The sequence below is a fragment of the Myotis brandtii genome, unplaced genomic scaffold (assembly GCF_000412655.1).
Source record: "Myotis brandtii unplaced genomic scaffold, ASM41265v1 scaffold320, whole genome shotgun sequence".
Lineage (NCBI taxonomy): Eukaryota > Metazoa > Chordata > Mammalia > Chiroptera > Vespertilionidae > Myotis > Myotis brandtii.
In genome coordinates this window covers 344,471-367,804 of record NW_005362270.1, presented here as the reverse complement: position 1 = coordinate 367,804, position 23,334 = coordinate 344,471, and the positions used below count along the sequence as shown (strand labels likewise).

General features: G+C 45.1%; 1 long non-coding RNA gene across 1 annotated transcript in view; it reads left to right on the top strand.

The window, feature by feature from the left end:
• Window positions 1–22,335, top strand: part of LOC106726836 — a 61,620-nt gene extending 39,285 nt beyond the window's left edge. Inside the window, exon 3 of the long non-coding RNA XR_001362948.1 lies at window positions 22,266–22,335. This is a non-coding gene — a long non-coding RNA (uncharacterized LOC106726836). The remainder of the gene's footprint in view (window positions 1–22,265) is intronic.
• Window positions 22,336–23,334: the final 999 nt, after the last annotated feature.

Below are 23,334 nucleotides of genomic sequence, written 5' to 3'. Positions count from 1 at the left end.
AACAATAAGCTCCTATGATGGCTCTCAGCAGCTCAGTAGGTTAGAGTCAAAGCCTCCACGTCTGATCTCTCCTCATACCTTCCCCAGGCTGACCGGTGCCTTTTGTTGACATCCTTTGGAATGTGACATTTCTGAGCACATCAAGCCCTTGCCTTAAAAACTGCAACCAGCGTTGTCTCCAAAGGCTCAGAGAGGAAACGTGACTTGCCTGGGTCACCCGTTATCAGGGCAGAGCAGAAACGGGAGCCCAAGTCTTCATTTAGTTTCTTCCTTTTCTGATACATTTCTGGGTTCTCACCCTCTGCCACAAGTCCTGGCACAGATGACAGGGGAAGCTGATGCTAGTGCTGTAGAGAGCCCCACCTTTTCCTTTCAACCAGCGAGGGCCTGCGCCTCCTTCATGAAAACCTCCCCACAGGCTGTGGGCAGGGAGTTGGGGTAGAGTAGTTGCCCTTTCCTCTAACAGAGCGTTCCCCCAAAGCCAGTGTAGGTTAGAAGGGGGCATGGGAGGCCTCAGGCTAGCCTTGGCACTGGCAGTGAATCTCTGAGTGACCTGAATATGTCCATAACCATCTACCCTGCTTTCAAGGGGGTGGGGGGAACACTCTTATTGAGTTTTGTGTGTGTAGTCACTTGTAAGTACCCAATGGAATAGGTACTATAGTCACCCCACCTGACAGATGGGGAACCTGAGCACAGAACAAACAGCACATCTGAGGCAACAGGACACAACCAGCAAGTGGCAGAGCTGGGATCTGAACCGAGGTAGCTTGGTTCCAGAGTCCAGTCTGTTAATCACCTCACTATATCATCATCTCCTGCGTTGTGAGTTGGTATCCTCTGCAGTCAAACCGGTCCAGAGTTAGTGGAGGGAGGGTGCACCAAACAGTGAGATTCCGAGGTTGAAACCACCAGTGTGGTCGTAGTTAAAACTGGAGTGAGTTAATCTCATTTAAAGACAGTTCCTATGGCTTATTTTATTCCTTAAAGAAAAGGGAAAAGGCCTGTTCTCTGACATTCGTGTGGGCAGACTGGAGGAGCAGAATCTTCCCAGAACTTTACAGTTTGCAAAGCCACCTTTGGTGTCTCTGAACTCAGGATCATCTGGCAAGGCAAAGAGATCTGTCTCCCATGTTGGGAGACGGCTTCATGACGAGGAAACTGGGGCCAGAGAGGGGAAAGCATTTGCTAAGTGCGTGCATGAGCGTGCATTTCTGGGTGCGTGTAGATGTGTGTGTGTTTGTTTCTGTGTGCATGTGCAAGAAGGGCCATGAATGCTCCCTTGGGCCCGGATCCCAGCTGTGAGATGAGCTTGTCAGTTGTGATGCTTGGAGGGGAGTGTTCTGGTCCACTGCCCATGTATGGAGTCACTCTGACTGAGCTAAGTACACAGCAGCTGAAATCAGTGGGCAGCACAAAAATGTAGGTGTAGCTCTGTCCCTCCCCTCCTTCCCTCTTCTTCCCCCTCCCACAGGGTGGAACTGCCTGGAACAGGCAGGCCCAGCCAACAAGCCTGCACATGCAGCATCCAGGAACAGCTGCAGGGCAGCTCTGGGGCACATGTGGAAACATGAACCCTGATACACACACATGTATGTACATGCACATGTGTACATGCAGAGTTTTCTAGGAGTTATACTCAGGAAAAGTGTGGGGCTCTGCATTCTGTCTGGCTCAGCCCCTGACTCTTTGGCGACTTCTGACTCTTCCCTCTTTTGAGCCTCGGCTCTCAATCTGCAAAATGGGCACAATGTTGTCTACTTCCCAGGGCTGCTACAAGTCTCCAAAAAACAATGGCAGGATTTAAGAACTCTGGTTGGAAGGAGCCCCGGGAGGCCATTAGCCTAATGTTTGCATTTCACAGACAGGGATGCTGAGGTCCTGAGAGGGACAGAACTTGCCCAGATCACAGGGAAGTCAGGCACAGATTGGCTAGAACCGTGGTCGGCAAACTGCGGCTCTCGAGCCACATGCGGCTCTTTGGCCCCTTGAGTGTGGCTCTTCCTAAGCCTTAGGAGTACCCTAATTAAGTTAATAACAATGTACCTGCCTATATAGTTTAAGTTTAAAAAATTTGGCTCTCAAAAGAAATTTCAGTCGTTGTACTGTTGATATTTGGCTCTGTTGGCTAATGAGTTTGCCGACCACTGGAACACAGGCCCCTGATTCCCCGTCCCACACGCCAAGCTCAAACCTTGGCTTTGAAAGAGCAAGTGCTGTCCCACATGAGTTCTCGTTCTTGCATCTGACGTCCACGTGGATGTGGATGTGATTTGGAGACCAAAATACTTTGTAAACACCACTTAATAACACAAACTCACATGTACTTCACCAGGGGTGGGAGGTGACCTTCTTTGTGAACTATTAGCTTAGAAAGGCATACAAAAGACTTTTGACTCTCAGTTTGCTTAACATATTTGGTTTGCTTTATGCCTACAAGTTCATACTAAGCTCTTGCATATCTGCTGGGTTCTTTATTGACACTGTATCAGTCCAGCTTTCCCTAAAAGATAAATTCTAAAATAGATGGAGAGGCAGGGGAGCCAGGTTTTAGGGCTCCTGGGAGTGTGTGCCCAAGCCCTGGCCCCTCTGCCCATCTGTAAACTGCCAGGCGGGCACTCATCCTGTGTGTTTCCCTGCCCGTGCTGCCTCGGCCCCTCAGGCCCACCTCGCACTCCACTTCCTCACCCAGACTCTCACTTTGCCCTGTACTGCAGCTCTGCATATACACGCCCGTCGCCTATCAATCAGGTTGGGTGCTCCTCAAGGGCAGGAACCCTACAGGACCCAGCCCACAGTTGCCGCTCAGGAAATGTGTGTCTAATGGAACAGCTCCCAGGTGAACTTGGAGTTCAGGCATGCAAGTCACAGGAGGAAGAACCTAAAGGCAGTAGGTAACGCACTGGGGAAGCCAACGCCGCTTCTCCGTCCACCTCTGCCACCAGCCTGTGTCATGTTCCAGACCGTGTGCCAGGACTTCCTTGGTGACCTAGAGTCCCCTAATAGCAATCATATCCATTGATTCAGCGTATACCATGTGTCAGGTACGTCTCATATGTTAGCTTTAATCCTAACGTCGCTCTAATCCTACTTTCAAGGTTGGAACCCGAGGTTCGGGAACCTCCATTTATTTGCTTCAAGCAGAGGAGCAAGGATTTGGCCTCAGGTCTGTCTGATTCCAAAGGCCATGCTTGTTCTATGATAACACAGGCCTCTTCCCAAACGCTGATACTCTCAGGAGGCTTGGGAGGCAGAGCTTTCCCGTTATAGGGCTGTTTTCTCCCATCCAAGTACTAACCAGGCCTGACCCTGCTTAGCTTCCCTGATCAGATGAGATCGGGCGAGTTCAGGGTGGTATGGCCGTAGACTGTAGGGCTGTTTTCTTACTGTGGACCCAGGGAGGATGAGGGCTCTTCCCTGACCCTGCTTCCTTGTGAGGTCATCCCCCGACCTCAGTTTTCTCATAGGCGTGACGAGGAAAGGGACCAGATCCACCCAGACTTATTGGTAGTTCTGAAACCATCGCATTCTTTACTTGGGCTTTTAGGAGCAAAGACAAGGAGGAAACAGGGCGGGGGGAGAACCCAATTGTAACCGCTGTCCTCAGAAGGGGTCAGAGAAGGACTTGGGCTGCCTGGGATGGTGATAATTCACCTCCCTGGTCCGTAACTCCTGGAAGCATGGAGTCCAGGCATGCCTAACAAAGCCAAAGACAGACCTTCTTGCAGTTTCCTGCCTCAGTAGGACTCAAAGCAATGGCAGCATCAGGCAGGAAAACAAAGCAACCAGGGCCTGCAGTGTGTGTCTTTGAAGGGCAGAAGCCACAGGTGTCAGGTTGGATGTGCAGGGCCCCATGGAGACAGCTCCGCCTGCCCAGGCCTCCAGTCCCTGCCTCGGCCTTGTCTCCTCTGTGACCTTGAGAGAGCTGGCACTCCGTGAGATCTCTGGGCCCTCCCAGTTCCGGCTGTCTCACTGCTGGGGTGCTTTGAAAGTGCAGGGTCTCCTCTCTCCAGTGGCCCCAAGGCATTTCCTCCTGGGGTGGTCTGGGCTCAGTACACGCTCCAGCCAGGCTCACTCACTGGGAGGTCGGGAGCTGCCCCACCCACAGCCTCCTCCTTCCTCCTGAATGCTGCTTGGGCCAAGGACTGGGGCTGGAGGAATCTAGGGCAGTGAGGATGCTGGTCCTCTGGAAACAGCAGTTACCTCACCTCCTACAGGGTCGCTCTGATGTAGACTCCATTTTACATCCCCTGCTGTAACCTGCTCTACCCGCTCCTGCCCTGTCTCTTTTGCCTGAGTCCTTACCAGTGGTGTGTAGGAATGTTTACATATGCTCCTAAAAAAAGGTGCATATATATATATGTAAGTTTAATACACATTTTCCTGATATAAAGAATGTATAGCATAAAATTTACAAATAATAATATGCAATACTCTTTATTGTAAATTCCATACACCTTTAACTTCAAGTGCTGCAATTCCTTATAATATCCACTATCAGTTTTTATAATTCTATCACCAACAACAGTGTCACAAAATCAAACTATGAACAAATGCTTGGTTACTAATAGGATTCCGCAAAGAAGTCACTCATGCCATGGAGTGAAGTTCTTGTATGAATGTCCACTGATATTTTCATTTATACAAGGTTAGAGTTAGAGTTAGACAAAAATGACATAATGAAGACATACAATGGAACTTCACTCATTCATCAATGGCAAAGGTAATTTTTTTTTTCCGAATCAGATTAGTTTTGAAATACTGGAAAAATTTCCTCATATGTTGATGTTATTGATAATATAAAACACTGTAGACATGACAGACTTTTAAATTTAATCTGCATTATTAACATTTTCTCCATCACTTTTTAGTCGAGAGTCTAAGCTCTACGATCAACAAAACATTAAAATAAGTCCTGGTTTGTAGCATTTGCCCATTTCCAAGGTGTAAGTACTCCCACCATTGCCAGTTTCAAGCTCCAGACATGTCACTGAATGTGGAGTTGGGGAGAGATGCATGATGGCACACGATTCTATAGTACCCCCACCGCTGATACAGTACAAACAAGCTCAAGGGTGAAGATAATAGTAAAATAATGAGGATGTGATGAGTTTGAGGTACTACCTTTGTCTCAAATATTATTTTATAAAATTGTAAGCTTATATAATTTATTTTTAATAATGGCTATCTCTAAGCACCGGTGTGCAAGATTCCTGAAAATTTAGCAGTCAGGTCTCATGAACTAGCACAAACTGGCCCCAGCATGCCACATGTCCTCACCCTGCTTCAAGCTCCAAATGACACTTCCTCCTTGATGCCTTCCCTGACCACTTCAGGCAGAGGCCGTTGCTCCCTCCCGTGTGCTCGGTGAGGGTGGGCACCAGGTCTCACTGCCCTCTGTCCCTCAGGGCCTATCACTGAGCAGGCGCCTGTGCCACAGGTATGTGTTGAACCAGCCCTCTTCACCCCACCCCCAGATGTCTTCTATGCCCTGCCCCTCCTGGTGCATGGTCACCGGCTTCTCCACCGTGCCCCTCAGGCACCCCTGCAGGCCACAAGGAAACTGTAGTGACAGGCTCCCAGCAGCAGGGACAGCCCCTTGGCCTCAATTCCCCTATCTGTGACGTGCTAAGAAAGGAGGGATGGAAAGAAGGAACACATAGCGATATTCCTTCTGCTCTTTCTTAGGCATATAGTTGTGGGCAGTTGTGGTTGGTCTCCACATGCAATTTAGTGTCTTGTAGTTTCTCGTGTAACATAAGCAATTTTCCACATTTTTGTATAGTTTTCAAATTGTCCACTATTAGTGGATGTAGAATGTCATATTTTATTTAATTAAAATTCACTTCACCTTTTCTTTATTTTTGAGACATTTGTATAGTTTTTGTTTTACCGGAACCCGTTTTTCTTCATCATCACCAGCATCAGGTGTTTTTATTTCAGAAAATACATGCTAACTTAAACATCACAGGCTTGTTATTGTTCAACGTGCTTTCACTTTAATTCCTAGTGCTAGTGGACATTTTTTTTCCTGCCATCTTTTCTACTCCTTGCCCCTGCACTCTGAAATGGAGAGCACAGATCACAAAGCGACTTATTCTTCATGTCTTGAGTCGTTACTGACACAGCGGCTCCTGGAATGTGGAGGCTTTCGACCCCAGACTATGATTTTGAGTGAATACAGCTGTCATTTAAACTCTTTGGGACATTTCTCCTGTCAGGCTGTTAAATATTGCCTTTGGCTAGGGTCAGTGGGCCAGCTGCTTGAGTCTTTGTTTGCTTCTCCTCTGAGAAAGCAGACACAATAACGAAGCTTGTCAGGCTTGCCTAGAAGAAAACACACTGGGCACTGGGGCCGGTTGCTTCACTGGGAGGAAGGTGCCTGGGTTCACGTCACCTGGTACAGCCGCCCGGGGACCCTGCAAATTTATATCCTAACTCTTGGCTGGTGTCTGGGTGTCTGCGGGAGTTGGATCAATGATCCCCAGAAAGTGGAATGACTGCATTTGGTTTTATAAAAATCATGCTGGTAGAACAAATGTGGATTACGGTACCTTCACGTGTGCATTGAGCTCGAGGCTTTATGGAGCCCTCTAGATATGTCATAGATCCTCACAGTTCCTTGATGGGACCGGTATGGCCATACCACTTCACGAATGAGGATGCTCAGACCTGACAAGATGACATCCTTCCCACGGTCCCTCGGCTGGTGTGCGGCAGGGCCGGCCCCGGTACTGGGCTCTGGACCATTGCTCCACGGCCAGATGTGAGGTCTGCGTGACTTGGGCTTCTGTGTGTCTGGCTCCTCCACATGTTCGCTCATGTTCAGAAAGCAGGATGTGGGGAAATTGCCTTTAAGTACAATAAAGGAGAAACAAGCGATGAGCTCACAAGGTCTTTTGTTTGGGATGGTACCTGTTTATCTAACCGACTCTCCCCAAATCACTAATAGCGTCTTTGCAGCCAGGAGATGGGCCACCCTGTCTCTGAGACATAGGCACCTCTCTTGGGAGTTCAGAAAGTCGTGATTCAGTCCATCCTGGTGCCTTGTGTTGGACAAATTCAAGAGGAAAAGGTGACTGTGGGGAAGGGGCCACGGATGCCCTCCTGAGGACACCACGGGGACTCTGGGATTGCTGAAGGTAGGAGGTCTGCAAGATTCGGTGGCACGTGACGGATTCTCTATGGGTGGCCCTTCATAGAAAAGGCATTGGTCTCAGTGGGAAGCAACATGGCATAGAAGAGGGCACACAGGTTTTGGACAGACCAGATGGACCTAACCCAGACACCACATCTGGAATCTTGACTGCCACCTGTGTGACCCTCGGCAAGTCACTTCACCACCCTGGGCCCAGTCTCCGTGTACCTAATGGCAGTGCCTCCCAAAGGCCTGTCCTATGTGTGACACTGGTTCTCACTTTATTCCTTTCGTTGTGAATGTCCAGCCTATCCATACGTCAGTGCTCTACCCATATCCACTCGGACCCCTTTCCCAAGCTGGAGCCTACCTATGGCCAGTGTCTGCATCTTTGTCAGAAGACTGTCCTCGGGTGCTGGGATCTGCTCTGCCTGCACACAGCAGAGCTCCAGGTGCTGGGAGGAGGCCCACCCCGCCCACTTTTCCATGAACAGATGGACGCAGAGGTATTAATACTCACTCCAGCTCCCTGCTCCTGACCAGGATGATGCTGGACTGTGACTTGCAGGAGTTCCCTCGCAGTGGCTGGTTCAATAGGTGCCCTTGCTGGGCCTCCTGTCCTTTCTGATCCCATTCCCCCTCTTCCTTACCAGTGAGCCTGGGATCACTTCCTGAGAGTTCACTGTCACACAAACCCTCCTCCCAAGGTTGCGTCTGGGACCCCGACTGAAGGTGCAGCCGTGGGGACCTTGCTGTTGGCTATCGATAGAACCCACAGGCCCCCAAGACTCCCAGAGGGGCTCCCCCGCCACTCATTTAAAAGGAAATTGCTAAGAATTTAACCTTTCAATAAAGCTGTAAGCAAACATTTTTTAAAACCTTATTTACCTTTGTAGTGTTTTAAAGGAGTTTTCATATATACAGTCTCATTTGAGCCTCATTGCATAGCAGATATAGGAAGACATTACCTCCTTTTTCTGATGAGAAAGCCGAGGCCCAAATTGACAAAGCGATTTGCCCAAAGTTACCCAGGCGTACATGGCAGGACTAGGTCTAGGAACCACAATTTTCTAGGCCTGATTCTGTACCAGGTTGTGGCAGATAACTTTGTTTTATAGTGTAATGGGTGATGGTGAAGGCATGTTTTCAGTACATTTTTATTAGTGCTTGTTAACATATTTATTAATCCTTTTGTAATGTTCTCAGAGCTGGCCTACTCCATTATTCTTAGAAAGAAAAAATATTTTACATAATTTTCCCAACATGCTCACTACATAAAATCTGGAATATACAGGGGGAAGAAAGCAATATGAAAAATATTCTCACAACCCCAAAGGAGTTTCTTCTTCTTTTCTAGCATTTTCTTCTTGTCCTTTCTCTCTATGCATAGTTATTCCTGTGTGTGTTAAATAGTTAGAATAATTATTTTAAATTGCTACCTTTAATTGCCTGTGTACAATCGTCTTTATTGAACTTTAAGCACCACTTTTTTTTTTTAATCCCCATGCTTTTCTTTCACAGGGGGAGCTTGGTACATCTTGAGCTGGGAAGTAAGGCAGTGCTCAAAAAATGATGGGGACGTGTCAAAAAGACATGAGAATCCGCTTGGGGGGCTCTCACCAGCCAAATCTGGAATAATTTGAACATCAAAATAATTAAGAAAATAAGGAATAATAAACCCCCAAATCGGAATCTATAAATCTGAACTGATAATTAATAGATCAATAATAAATGGGGGAATACATAGGGAAGTGGAAAGGGCTCTTGCTTATAGTAAAATACCAACTAATAGGAAGGAAGTGCGAGGGTTGGAAGATTATCATTTTGCAATTATCATGGTAAAGCTTGATTTGAATAAGAATCAGCATGCTGAGCCCTGGTGGTTGTGGCTCAGTTGGTTGAGCTTTGTCCCATGCACCAAAAGTTTGCTGGTTTGATTCCTGGTCAGGACACATACCCAGGTTTTGGGTTCAGGGTGCATGTGGAAGGCAGCGGATTGATGTTTCTCTCTCTCCCCATCTCCTTTCCTCTCTCAAGTCAATAAAAACATATTTTTTAAAAAAGAATTAGCATGCTGAAAGGAGTTCTTCAAGCTGAAATGAAAGGATGCTAATTAGTCACATGAAAACATATGAAGGTTTAAAATACACTAGTAAAAGGAAGTATATCATTCCCAGGAGACCTCTCTGTAGTTATTTCATTCTAGACTATCTAAGGTGTTGTAAGTGAAAACTGATTGATTCCTTTAAATCCTGCTATTTATTTGTTCTTGGTGTCTCTAGATATGAGGGAAGGAAATAGAGCGTTGGGCCTTTTTGTTCTTGTAGAGTAATGTGGCCAAATTTCCTTTTCCTTTTTGCCTGTTTCTGCTAATTCAAATACCACTTCCCCCCAACACAATGTAAACAGCCTTGTTTCTCCAATAGTATTATTTGTTTTTGTTATTTTATTTTAATTTTTTAAATCCTTACCAAGGATATTTTTCCATTGCTTTTTCTTGGGGGGGAGGGGTAGGAGGGAGGGATGGAAGGGGAAGAAGAGAGACTCATCGATTAGTTACCTCCCCCATGCACACACCACCACCACCACCCCACCCCCACCCCCCGACCTGGGGTCCGGATCAAACCTGCAACTGAGGTATGTGCCCTTGACTGGGAATTGAAACCATGAGCCTTGGGTGCAAGGGCCAACACTCTAACCACTGAGCCAAATCGGCTAGAGCTGTTGTTTTGTTTTTAATGACAGGTAAAAAGAAAGAAGACATTGCATTTTGGGTTGTGGTAAACATTTATTAGAAACCTCCCAAGTTGTTTTCCAGTTTCATACAACTTGGAAGAATAAAGTCCAAGTCAGGGAGACAAATATTTGAGAATTATGTGTGGGTTTAAAGAATGTTTACCCAATCCAGGTAAGAATCATTTGCCACTAAAAGGTTCCCTGCAACCTGCCCCCATCAACATGTCACCCTGCAGAAGGTCAAGTGGCCTTATGCACAAGACTCATTCCCTGAATTCCTGGTCAAGGGGCACAGAGGGGTGGGTGTTGTCAGGAGCAGCGGTGGGCAGGAGGGGATTGGGACAAGACGCCCACAGTTGCAGGGGTAATTCAAATACCCCACACCCTTCCTTCAGAGACCAAAAGGCAGAGGACCAAGGCTTGCATCCATTTTGGACAAAACTTGAGAAAAACAAACAGGTAGACCAAGGTCTAGCCATCATTAAGACGAGCGACCTCAAATGACCTTTACATAGTATATTATGGTTCTTATCACATACATCTCATCTGTCTGCTTAAGAGAAGGCTGAGTTCCAGCCCCAGCTCAGCTACTGACTTGTTGGGTAATCTTGGGCAGGTAACTTGCCTTTTTTGGGTCCCAGTTTTCTCACCTGTAAAAAAAAAGGGATGGAGCAGGTAATGTGTAAGTTGGTCCTGGATTTTCTTTGTAACCCATGTGACAACTCTGAGATAAGTAGGAAAAGAGCATTATCCTCATTTTACAGATTAAAAAAAACACAAAAACCCGAGGCTCATTGGGTGGAAGAGTCCTGGACAAATTTGCAGTATAAATAAGTGGTTTTGGATCCTCTACCTCCTGTGCTTTCTATTACATTGAAGACCCCATTGATTGTCGCTGCTGGAATTTTTGTTCTTGGGACAAAAGTCCTTGCAGGTGAAGGGATAGTTTGGGCAAAGGCCCAGAATCCTGCCTTGGCGGCCCAGGCACATCTGCTTCCCCCTATTGCTCACGACTTTCTTTCAAGGAGTTTAAAAAATTGGGTGTTTGATGTTACATAACCTTGGTTTTCCATCAACACTTAAAGAAGATACCACAGACAGAAGTAACCCTGGAATGACAAGAATGCAGTCCTATCTCTTAGGCATGTCAGCAAAAGACATGCTGGCCGGTTCCAGGTGGAGAGATGCTGAGCTGAGAAGCACCCGCAGCAGGCCAGGTGGGCAGCAGTGACCTTCGTTCACAAGGTGGGAGCTTCCCACGCAGCCACGTACCGGTCTGCTGCGAGCTTCACCCCACCATCTCACTTAGTCCTCACAGCAGTCCGAGAGGTGGGACACGTTCACGATAATCCCCATTTCACAGAGGAGAAAGCCAAAGCCCCTGAGGCTGGGAAGCTTTCCCAGAGAGTCTGCGTGTGTTGGAACTGGGATGGAATTGGAACCAGGTCTGTCTGTCTGTCTGCAAGGGCAGCTGTGTTTTCATTACCCCAAGACCACATGCTACCTTCCAGATTATTCAGGGACAATTTGCAAAATTCTGTCAATTTGCAAAATTCTGTAGTCTCTCTCTCTCTCTCTCTCTCTCTCTCTCTCTCTCGATTAAGTGTGGTACCTCTGGGGAGGAAATCTGGTGACTCATGGGCATAGAAAGGAGGGAGATTTTCTTTTCAGCATATGTCCTTTACCTTTTAATAATTCCAAACCGTATGCATGTAATGCCAATTTAAATGGATTAATTAAATTTAACAAAAGGTAACCTAATATATTAGTTTCCTGTGGCTGCTGGAGCAAAGTACCACAGGTTTCGTGGCTTAGAACAGCAGAAATTGATACCCTCTCAGCTTTCTGGAGGCCAGAAGTCTGAAACCCAGGGGTTGCAGGGCCACGCTCCTTCCCAGGGCTCTGGGGGAGAATCCATTTTCATGGCTATGGGCCTTCTTTAACTTGTGACCACATCACTCCAATCTCTGTGGTCACATTGCTTCCTCCTCTTCTCTGTGTGCCTGTCTTATGAGGATATATGGGGTAGCACGGATAATCCAGGCTAAGTCTCAAGATCCTTATTCACATCTTTTGCCATAGAAAATAATATTTAGTCTTTTTGCTATATAAGGTGATATTCACAGGTAGCAGGGATTAGAATGTGGGCATATCTTTCCAGGGGCCACCATTCAAGCCACTATACCTAGACATTAGCAGGTGGATCTCCACTCCTTCCTGTCAGATGTTGTTTCCTCCCGGTGTATCCCTCTGGATAGGACGCTGGCGTCTAAACACAGCAGTTGTAGATTTGAAGCTCATTACAGTGTTTCTATGGAGAGTTATACCCATAAGCTTGGGAGTCGGTCTGGGTGGGTTCTAATCTCAGGACCTCCATTTACCACCTCGGGGGCCTTTGGGAAAACCACTATGCCCATTTTCCCAGAGCAGTATTCCTAAAGTGCAGTGCTGATGACATCACATCTCTGCCTTAGCCCCCCCCCCCCCCCCCCGCAATGAACGGCACACCCCTTGCCTTAGCATTCAAGGCCTCCTAATGACTCTCCTGCTCAGCCCTGTGTCCTGGGCATGTTCACCTCATGATTTATGTGGCCGGGCCTTGCTCTTTCCTACATCCCTGCTGCTCATGCTCTTCCCCTGCCTAGAACTCCTTTCTCCGCATCGGCACGTGTTGAAGTCCTTCTCATCCTTCAAGGCCCAATCAGATGCCACCTCTTCCACAACGTCTTTCCTTGTCTGTCCACCTGGCTCCGCCCATTACTCCTCTGGCCCCTGCATCTCCTGCACCATCTGTGCACCGGGCTTGGCTTTGTGTCATGAGCCTCATCGCTCTAATGAACAGTGGCTCTGTTTGGGAACAAGGCCTGCCTTAGAGTATGTGTTCAATGCTGTTTGTTAAGCTGAATGATATAAAAATAATAGAAACTATACTAGAAGTACCCTCAGGGTTTGTGCGTTCAAAATCCTTCATTGTAGCCCAGCTGGTGTGGCTCAGTGGTTGAGTGTTGACCTATGAATCAGGAGGTCAGGGTTTGATTCCCAGGTTGTGGGCTCGATCCCTACTGTGGGGCATGCAAGAAGCAGCCAATCAATGATTCTCATCATTGATGTTTCTATCTCTTTCCCTCTCCCTTCCTCTCTGAAATCTATGAAAATATATTTTTAAAAATCGATCATTTTACAGATGAGAAAACTGAGACCCAAACTGGGAAATTATGTCTCCCAGCCCAGTCTTTCTGGAAAACCAGAGGGATTAGAATAAAAGATGGAAAGGTTCCATTTGGGGCCCTCTTAGCCTCTGGCTTGGGCAACCAAATCTATTTATAATGGCGTCAAATGGCAAAGGGCATGCCTTTCATGGTGAACTTTATCTGTTTTAAAGGAACAAATACAGATAATTTGTTTCCTTCCTCACCATTCTCTGGCTGTCACCAGCAAATTCCAACTCTAGCCTCACACATGGCCTGGTTAGAAATCTCTTTTAACTTCACTCTAATTAAAAACAAAACAAAAACTTTTCTTACTCAGATTTAAGCCTAAACTACCGTCCAGACCCAAGGTTTTGGAGCTGTTTTTTGAGTTCTACTTTCTCTGCCCAGCAAATGCTGCTAGCTGTGTAAAACCTCAGAGAGGTACCTATAAACCAGTCCTCGTCGTCATGTCTTTGTTGTCTGGCAAAGTGTGAAAAGGGGGAAGCGGAAAGGCAGCCCAGAACACCTGTGGCCATTATGAAACCCACAGCCACCTCCCAGCCCCGCGTGGTTTTTATTCTGAACGTGCAGCTTCTGTCAGCCACAGATGAAAACCCAGCAACGGAGGACCCAGAACGAGGGCTCAGATGAGTTGACTGAGGAATTAGAAGGATTTTGTTAATAAGCCCATTAATTCTATCGGATTGAATTATCTTCCAGCTCCACATGGCAAAAGACAGCCGTGCTTGTCTGACATTTACACGGCGTTTATGGCTGCCTGGAGCAGGGATGCAGGCCTGCCCAGAGCAGGGAGGGGCTAGAGACCAGGCCTAGGACTCTGATCCATCACTTAGAGCTGAAAGGAGTCTTGACCAAACCAGTAAGCCCCCTGAGTCTCAACTACCTCAGCTGTAAAAGGCTTTCCCCAGGACCACATTCGATTATGCGTTTTACCCTGAGTTCAGTCTGTAAAGAAGCGTGCAATAGTTCATGTTATCATCAACTTGGGAGAAAAGGAAAAGCAAACCTTGGTGGTTGAGGGAAGGTCACTTATTACCATTTTCTTCATAACGTGAATGGAGAACTCACCCGTCCCTCTTAATCTTGGTCCTTTGACTTTGTGGCTCGCGAGCCGCGGTTTGCCGACCACAGCTTAGGGTCATATCTGAGATAGCCCTGCATTTCTCTGCATTCTATGAGGAACATCTTAATTATTCCTGCTGGACACCAAACAATCAAAACCGCCAACACCTCTTGGAAGGCAGAGTCTTATCTTAAATGGTTTTTTTTGTAAGTCTGACCAAGGGAAGGGATGGTTTCAGCATCTAGGCTTGGAGGGGCTTGCAGAGGGACCCAATGAGATGCAACCTCATTGATGCCTTAGGGGTTTTCACATTCATTGAATATAAAAACAAACGCTAATACTCTTGCAATAATGTTACATAATAAAGAAGAGACATTACGAAGTGGGATCTCAACCATGTAAAAACTATATATAGAAGAAAAGACTTGATGAAAATGTTAATAGTGGTTTATGTGAGAGAATAGATAATGAGTTTTATTCTGCTTTTCTATATTTCCTAAAAATTTAAAAGGGCTCATCAATGATTCTTATAATAAAAGAAGATCCTATCAGAAAGTATTTTAATGCCCTAAAGGAAAAATCCATTTATATATTTTCGCAAAAGCTTTATATGCAACTTCAATAAAAATTAATGATGGTATAATACTGAAAGAATTTGAAAATAAGATATTTTATGAATAGAGACTCCAAGTAACTCAATAAGTGCAATACAGATGAAAGTATATTAGAATATGTTTCTTACACAATAAAAATATCTGTGTGATCAGAAAAACATTGTTTCTGAAAATAGTACAAGGCATATTTGATACATTTAAAAGCACAACATGAATGTAAAAGGATTTGGGCAGCCTCCTAGGGTTTGTTATAATAGGGTTTAACTTACATTTATTTAGGCTCAAAAATATCAGCCTTGCTCAAGCACTGTGCAAAGTTGGGTTCCGTGGAGCTGTCATTTGGCAGGAAGTCTTGAATGTTTGTTACCTGAGGAAAGGGTTCAGTGGTTAGAGACATTAGATAAAGCTTGGTTTTAAGTACTCAATGAGTCTCATCCTTGCCCCCCTTCTTGGAGCCTCAGATATACTAATTTTCATTGTGAATCTCCAACGGGGGTGTGCAATATGTAGCATTTGCTCAAAACATTTGACCAGAAAATCCTTTTTAGCCCCCACAAAGGGCACGTCACATTGAGACATGTGGTGTCACAGACATGCAAAGATTTTATCTTTTCAATTTTTATTTTTGAGCCCACGGAGCAGAGTTTATCTCCATTGTCACAAAAGGGGTGTCTTATGAATTTGAAGCACACGTACAGATCCTAATAAACCACCTAATGAGTCATGTCACATGGAACCGAAGCCCAGTTCCCACCGCCAGGTCGCATCTCATTCCAAGGCAGAAGCTGGGCTCTGAGGAGACAGCAGGAGACCAGAAAGGGCTCGTGAGCTTCCTCACAAAGGCAGTGCTTTGGCCTCCTTTGTGAAATGTCTGAGGAATGACACGCAGCCCTGCAACCCCTCCCACCCCCAGCACACAGACGCACACCCTCGGCTGGCATGCGAGGCGGCGTGCTTAGAAAGGGGACTAAAACCCAAACCACAAAACCCCACATTCCTTTTGAGGGCTGTGTGTGTACACACCCTGGCCCTTTGACCCCCTTTCCTTTCTGAACAGGGGTTTTCGAGGCTTTGAGTCAGGAGTCCTGGACTAAGATGCAGCTCTGCCTTGTCCCAGCCGCGTGATTTCAGCATGTACCCTCTCGGGGGCTCAGTTTCTTTATCTGTAAAATGGAGCTAGTGAACCCTGGATGGCAGTGAGGATAAAACAGGATACAAATGCTACGAGGCATTGGAAACACGAGGCTTGGTTATACCATTGCAAGCGGAAACAGCCCCCTTTCTGTTTCTGAGATGGTGGGGAAAGTGAGAAGAAATAGGGGACAGGCTGGGAAAACTAAGGGATGTTCCTTAAGCACTCCCCAACTCCTCTCAGAGTCCCTGGTCCCTTCCCCACCTATCGACTTCATCTTTGCGTTTCACCAAACGCAAGGCTCCCATTCTTCTAAAGAAAACGAAGGCAGGAAAAGACAGGACACATAAAATAAAGTATCTAGAACACTATCTATAGCCTTTTCCAGTTCTGATAAAATGTTTATACCACTGAAAAATCCACTCAAATGAGCACTTTCTTTAAACATATGCCAAAAAGAAAAACAAAAAAGCATTTGATTAGAAATATCCAAAACAGCCATTAAAACTTCTGAAGAAACAAGAAAAAAGTCCAATAACAATTAACCACAGCTCTGAGTACTAACAGGCCAGAATCTGGGAAAAGTTGCCATAATTCTAAGGCAGGCAGAACTGCATTACGAAGTGTATCAAAATGGCAGAAAGAGTAGGAAGACCGGCATTGCATAATGTAGATTCCAAGTGGTTGTTTAAAAATGTTAATTACAGAAAGAAGGAACACTATTTCCATAATTTTGAAATGGCAAAAGCCTTTGTAAGAATGCCTCAAAGACAGAAACCATAAAGAAAACTGTTGCTTTATTTTACTATGTATTAGAAAACCATAAATACCTCATACATTGCTAGTGGGAATTTTAAATGATGCAGCCACTTTGGAAAACAGTCTGGCAGTTGATCAAAATGTTAGAGTTACCACATGATCCAGAAATTCCATTCCTAGGTATATACCCGAGAGAAATGAAATGTTTGTATAAAAACTTGTACATGAATGTTCATAACAGCATTATCATAATGGCCCAAAAGTGGAAACAATCCACGTGTCTATCAACTGATAAATGGATAAAAAATTGGGTATTCCCCTACCATGTGATAATATCCAACCATAGAAAGAAATGAAGTACTGACAAATGCTACAACAGGAATAAGCCAAGGAAGCGTTATGCTGAGTGAAAGGAGGCAATCGTAAGAGACCACATACTGGTATGTATGTTCATGTATAGGCAGAATGGGCTAATCTTATTAGTCTATCCTGAATAGAAGTACAAATAGGTTAGTGGTATCAGGAGTTGGGGTCTGGGGAAATGAAGAGTGACTACTAATGAGTTTGAGGTTTCTTTCTGGGGTGATGAACATTTTCTGAAATTAGATGGTGGTGAGGGTTTCATAACTCCATGAGTATACTAAAATCCACTAAAATGTATATATACTGGTATGTATGTTCATGTATAGGCAGAATGGGCTAATCTTATTAGTCTATCCTGAATAGAAGTACAAATAGGTTAGTGGTATCAGGAGTTGGGGTCTGGGGAAATGAAGAGTGACTACTAATGAGTTTGAGGTTTCTTTCTGGGGTGATAAACATTTCCTGAAATTAGATGGTGGTGAGGGTTTCATAACTCCGTGAGTATACTAAAATCCACTAAAATGTATACTTTAAAAGGGTGAATTTTATGGTATGTGAATTATTTCTCAATAAAGCTATTATTTAAAAAAAACATAGAGCTGTTATTAAGAAATAAAATGGCAAAGTTAATGACAAATGAAAAAAATTGTAACATTTCACAGATGATTCATATCTATAATACACAAAGAGTTCTTATATAAAATTTGAAAATAAATAGGTTATTTTAAAAATTGGCAAAAGCTAAGATATGCATTTCATAGGAAAAGCAGCACAAAAGGTCAATAAACATTTTTCTGCTTATGCTCATTTTGGAATTTTGACGTTACCACGATCATTAGACCTGTTGCTAGATGTTCCCAGCGTGTTAATACTGAAGTTTATGCTTTACTAGGTCGTATTGTGAGAAGGGTCCTTAAGCTTTTTGAGAGCGCCAGTGTGTCTAGGGCACAAAAAGAGTCCGGAATCCCTGAACTAGGGGAAACAGGTAAATAAATATGGCATATCCGTATAATGAGATTCTACGCAGCCATGAAAATGGACTGTGTAGGTGAGGAGGTAAAGCAATGGGAACTCTCGTACAGCAGGAGAGAGTGGAAATGGGTGTAACCATTTTGGAGACTATTTGTTCTAATGCTGAACATATGCAGACCCCATGATGTAGCAGTTGCATTCCTGAGCATATGTACAGCAGAAATGTATACATATATTTACCAAAAGACACCTAAAGGATGTTCATAGCAGCTGTGAGAGCCAAAACCTGGACGCAACCCCCATGTCCACCAACAGTAGAATGGATAAATCAATTGTGGTATGTTCAGACAAAGGAATACTACATGGTAGCAAGTGTGTATGAACTGTTGCTATATGCTAAAACATGAATAAATCCCATTCATATTCTACTGAGTGAAAGAATATAGACATAAGAATAAATCCTGTATAATCCAAAGGTTCAAAACCCAGGCTAGACTCATTAAAAATTAGAAGTCAGGATAGTGGGTACTTTTGAGGGAGTGGGTACGTTTTAGGAGAGGATCAGAAGGTTTTTTTGGGGATGCTGGTAAATGACCTATTATTTTATATTGGTACTGAATATAAAAGTAGATTCAATTTATGAAAACACTTTGAGGTTTAGACTTATAATTTTTTTGCATATTTCTGTTTTTATCTTCTGCTTTAGTCAAAAGTGTACTTAAACTGACATGGTAGAAGAATTTTAATGACATGAAAAGAAATTCATGTTGTCACATTATATTAAAAATACAGGTTGATACAGGTGCAAATTGTGTGAACAGTAAGCTACCATGTTTTTTCTCCTTGAGGTTCACCATGCATGTATGACTGTAAATGCATAACATAATGTATCTTTAGGAGAATATACAAATAAATGATGGGTGTAAGTGCTCTGGAGAGAGGAACTAGAAGAGCGATTTCTTTTTTAACTTATGCCCTTTTGTACCTTTTGAAGTTTTAACTGTGTATTTATCTTGCCAATTCAATGCATAAATAAATTAATGATAATGCAGATTACAAACCTATCTGATTTCATTTTTGTGAAAATAAAGACCTGGCACAATCGATATCAAAATGATAATCGTGCTTACCTCTGGGTAAGGGGATTAAAATGATTTTTATTTCTTTTTAAAATTTTATTTTAAAAACGTGCCTGTATTTTTTGTCTTGTAGTGTGAACGTGTATTTATTTTGAGAAAAGTCATGACACTTTTTTTGCAATTCCGTTTTTATCACTGCTATTGAAGTATAATGTGCAAACAGTAAAATGCACGGATTTTTAAGTGTAGAGTACAGAGTTTTGCAAAGGGACTTACGATGCACTCCTGTCATCACCAGTGGTAGGAATCAATCAAGACGTAGAAAACTTCCATCCCCTAGAGAAAGTCCCTCCATGCCCTGCGCAGGCGGCCTTCCCTCTCCCAGGAGGCAGCATTGCTCGAGATCCTATCACGGCAGCTTAGTTTTGTCTGCTCTAGAAGTTCATAGAAATGGAGTTATGCCCTATGTACTCTTTTTGTGCCTGGCTTCTTTCACTCCACATAATGCGTTTGAGATTGATTTATGTTTTGTGTATATCAGTAATTCATTATAATTTTTCTTAATGAAGAGTAAATACTTGCTGCTTTCCGATCGAGACGCAATCATCTACGCACAAAATAATCCTCCACAGCCTCTCCACGCCTGATGCAGGCTGGGGAGGTCGTACAGCCTGCATATCCTGGGAGGAGAGACAACAGCCACCCCCACCCCAGGCCTGGCCTCTCCTCCCCCTCCTGGCGGCAGCGCCCGTCTCAGGTGAGAGCCACCCTGCTCGTTGCCATTGTTCTGCCAGTGACAGCCTCCCAGGCAAATGGAAAGCCGTCAACCTGAGGGCTGTCAACTGCAGACAAGAATTCCTTTCTTTGTCAGGCTGGGTGGTCTCCGTGGCTTCGCCATCAACCTGCACAAAAGATGATAAGCATCATGTGCACTTGCAGAACCACACTGCCACCACCCAACAGCTCTAACCGCACTCCTTTGTGAGGCCAGGGCCAGGCAAATGTGGCTCCCCTGGCCTGTGGATAAATCATCAAGGCCCAGCCCAGCAAGGGCATCCAGAGGACGTTTTGTCCACTCGACCCCACCACCTGCATGTTTCCTGAAATGTATTTGTCCCCAAATCTTAGTCATGGGCACTAGAGGATCCCTTAGCACCTGGTCCAACCCTCCTGGGCTTCAAAAAGGGTCCAGACACAGGCAGGGACTTGTCCAAGGTCACACCACACAAGGACTGGGGCAAGGACAAGAACCCCTGCTAGGAGAGCCTTCTTTGGAATCCAAAGGTACTTGTGTTAATAAGTGATCCACACACACCCCACCCCTCCCTTAATAGCATGATATAAAGCGTAATTTCTAACTTTCCAATAAAAAAGGAGCGTGTGTGTGTGTGTGTGTGTGTGTGTGTGTGTGTGTAAAGCTACCTACTTGGTGGATCTCCCTTCCTTGCCTTTGTGGCTAGGCTACCAAGACGATTTCATTTCATTTCATTTCCATTTCATTATAGAATAGTTTGGTGCCCTCTACTGGTTATCAGTAACGGCAACAACAGTTACCCCTTCCCTGAACCTCCAGTGCAGGATATTCAACATGCATCATTATTTCTAATTTCGAATGCAAAGAACAGGCCGGTAGAGTAGGCAATTTTGTAGAAGAGGAAATTGAGGCTCATAGAGATTCAATTGTCTGCCCAAAGTTGTAGCCCAGTGGGACTCCAAATTCTTCCCACTTCCTCGAGTCAATGTAGCACTTCCCTCTTAAAACGACTTATAGATAACCTCAAGCCCTAGCCAGTTTGGCTCAGTGGGTAGAGTGTTGGCCTGCGGACTGAAGGGTCCCAGGTTCAATTCCGGTCAGGGGCATATGCCTGGGTTGTGGGCTCAATCCCCAGTAGGGGACCTGCAGGAGGCAGCCCATCAATGATTCTCTCTCATCATTAATGTTTCTACCTCTCTCCCTCTCTTCCTCTCTGAAATCAATAAAAATATATATTTTTAAAAAGATAACCTCAAAATATGCCATGAAGTAGGCATTAACGCCCCTATTTAACACATGGGGAGGCCTGGGCTGGGACATCAGTGACTTGCCTGGGGCCACAGGGCCAGAAAATGCTGTTCCTAGTCACTGTGCCGGCTGCTGCTCAGGAGAGGCACGTGCAAGGTCTGCAAGAAACTTCTTTCTTGACAGCCTTTATCCAGAAGAGGAATTGGGAAGCTGCAGTGTTCCCAGTCAGAGGAACACAGTGTTCCCACCTGGGGATTCTCTGGGACTTTCTCTGTTCTAGGCCTTATGTGGTAAGGAGGTTCCAAGAGACTCAGGGACAAAGAAAACACATTTTCTGCTCACGGGTAACTCGCATCATGATTCACCGAATTCAACAGATGCTGTGCAATTAGTCCCTGGTGTGTGTGTGTGTGAGTGTGTGTGTGTGTGTGTGCGCGCGTGTACAGGCGCGCACACACATGCACATGCAAATGAGTGAGAGAATGATTGCATGAATGAATGAATGAATGAAGTGGCCCAGAGGCTGTAGTCTAGGGTTAGGACTAATGCAGAGGCTGGGCAGGTCAGGGTGGTCGGGCTGGTGCACTATAAAGTGATCAGTTTCGACTTATTGTGAGAAATCTGTTCCTAGTAGTGACAGCAGTCCATAGACAGAAACTGCTTCTGTGGGTGTGAGCTCCCATCCCAGGGATAAGCAAGCAGAGCTAGGAAGATCACACAACAGAGATGTTGTAGAGGGATTTCAATCAAGCTTGCATGTTGTTTTTTGAGCGTCAGTGTTAACCTTTAGAAAGTGGAAGGTTTCATATAAAAACCCAGATTTCTAGCTGCTCCTCTAACAAAATGGAAGGCTTAGCCTCATTGGACCTGCCTCAGCCCAGTCACAGCTGCCTCCTCAGCTCCCTATTGTTGCCCTGGCAACAAGGATGACTGGTGACACCATTTCTCATTGCACATATGCTGTGTTTTCTTATTTTATTATAAAAACAAAAGTAAAAACATTTTTCTTATTACATCTTTGTCAAAAAGGAAAAATAAAAGACCAAGTCATTTGGTGTAAGGAAAATAGGCTCAACATATTTATCTGTGGAAGTGAAACTATTTCTGTACGTTTAAAAGGCCAGTGCCCAACTAGCTTCACTTGTTTTCATTGCAAACGTGGGCCCCATCACAACTTGAATTTGCTTCCCTGCAGGGTCTTTGGTGCGTTCCTGTCCCAGAAGTGTGGACCTTGGGTGAGACTCTCATCCTGTTGCCACTTCTGTCTTCAACTCCGGAGAGACGTGGGGCCACGAGAGAAGGCCATGAGTGTAGACCTGGGCCTGGTGATCTGAAGGGAGAAGAAACCCTGCCCAGTGGGACTGCCGTGAATCTCCAACTCAGTGAGAACACAAAGGCCTGCAGCCCACCTCTGTGCCCGCCGCCCCACAAGTCCTTTGGAGATGTGGTACCTTGATCATGAACCTTCTGCATTGGCCTTCCTCCCAGCACTTTCTTCCCATGATAGGGTTCCTAGCCCTTCCCTCCAATCTGGCCACACCCTGGCTCAAATTCCCTCGGTGGTGTCCAGAAGTGGGCACAGGCTCCAGATGTGGTCCAAACAGCCCACAACAGTGAGAAGAACACCTCCCTCAGCTCAGACACTGTTTTCGTTCTTGTCGCCTTGAACAGGTTACTTAACATCTCCATGCCTTCGTTGTCTCATCTATAAACTGAGATGAGTGAAAATACTCATTAAGTAGTTCTAAAAATTAGATAAATACATTTAAAATGCTTTCAAAACCACGAGCACAATATAAGTGTTTGCTATTATTTTTGTTACTATTGTAGTGCAGTAAGTAATGGCTAAAGCTAGACAGCAGTGGAATAGGCTGTTCTGAAGTGGAGTATTCTTTACCACTGCAGGTGTATAAGCAGAACCAAGGTGGCTGCAGGGTTCAGCTTTGGACCTTGAATTTTCAGTGCTGGTGAAACATCCAACTAGGCTTGGTCAGTATTATCATTCTATTTAATTCCACGGACATTTACTGAACAGCTACCCTGTGCCAGACATTGTGCTGAGTCCTGGAGATGTGAGATAAATCAGATGGTCCCAGCTCTCAAGGACCCGAGAATCTAGTAAGGATAGCAGGTGTGGTAAATGCCACAGCACCAGCACATATGAGGTTCATAGGCAGCCAGAGGAGGAAGTCAGGGCAGGCTTCTCGGAAGAGGCAGTAAGAAACAAGGTCCCCTGGGCTGTATTCAGGACCTGGGGAATGCAG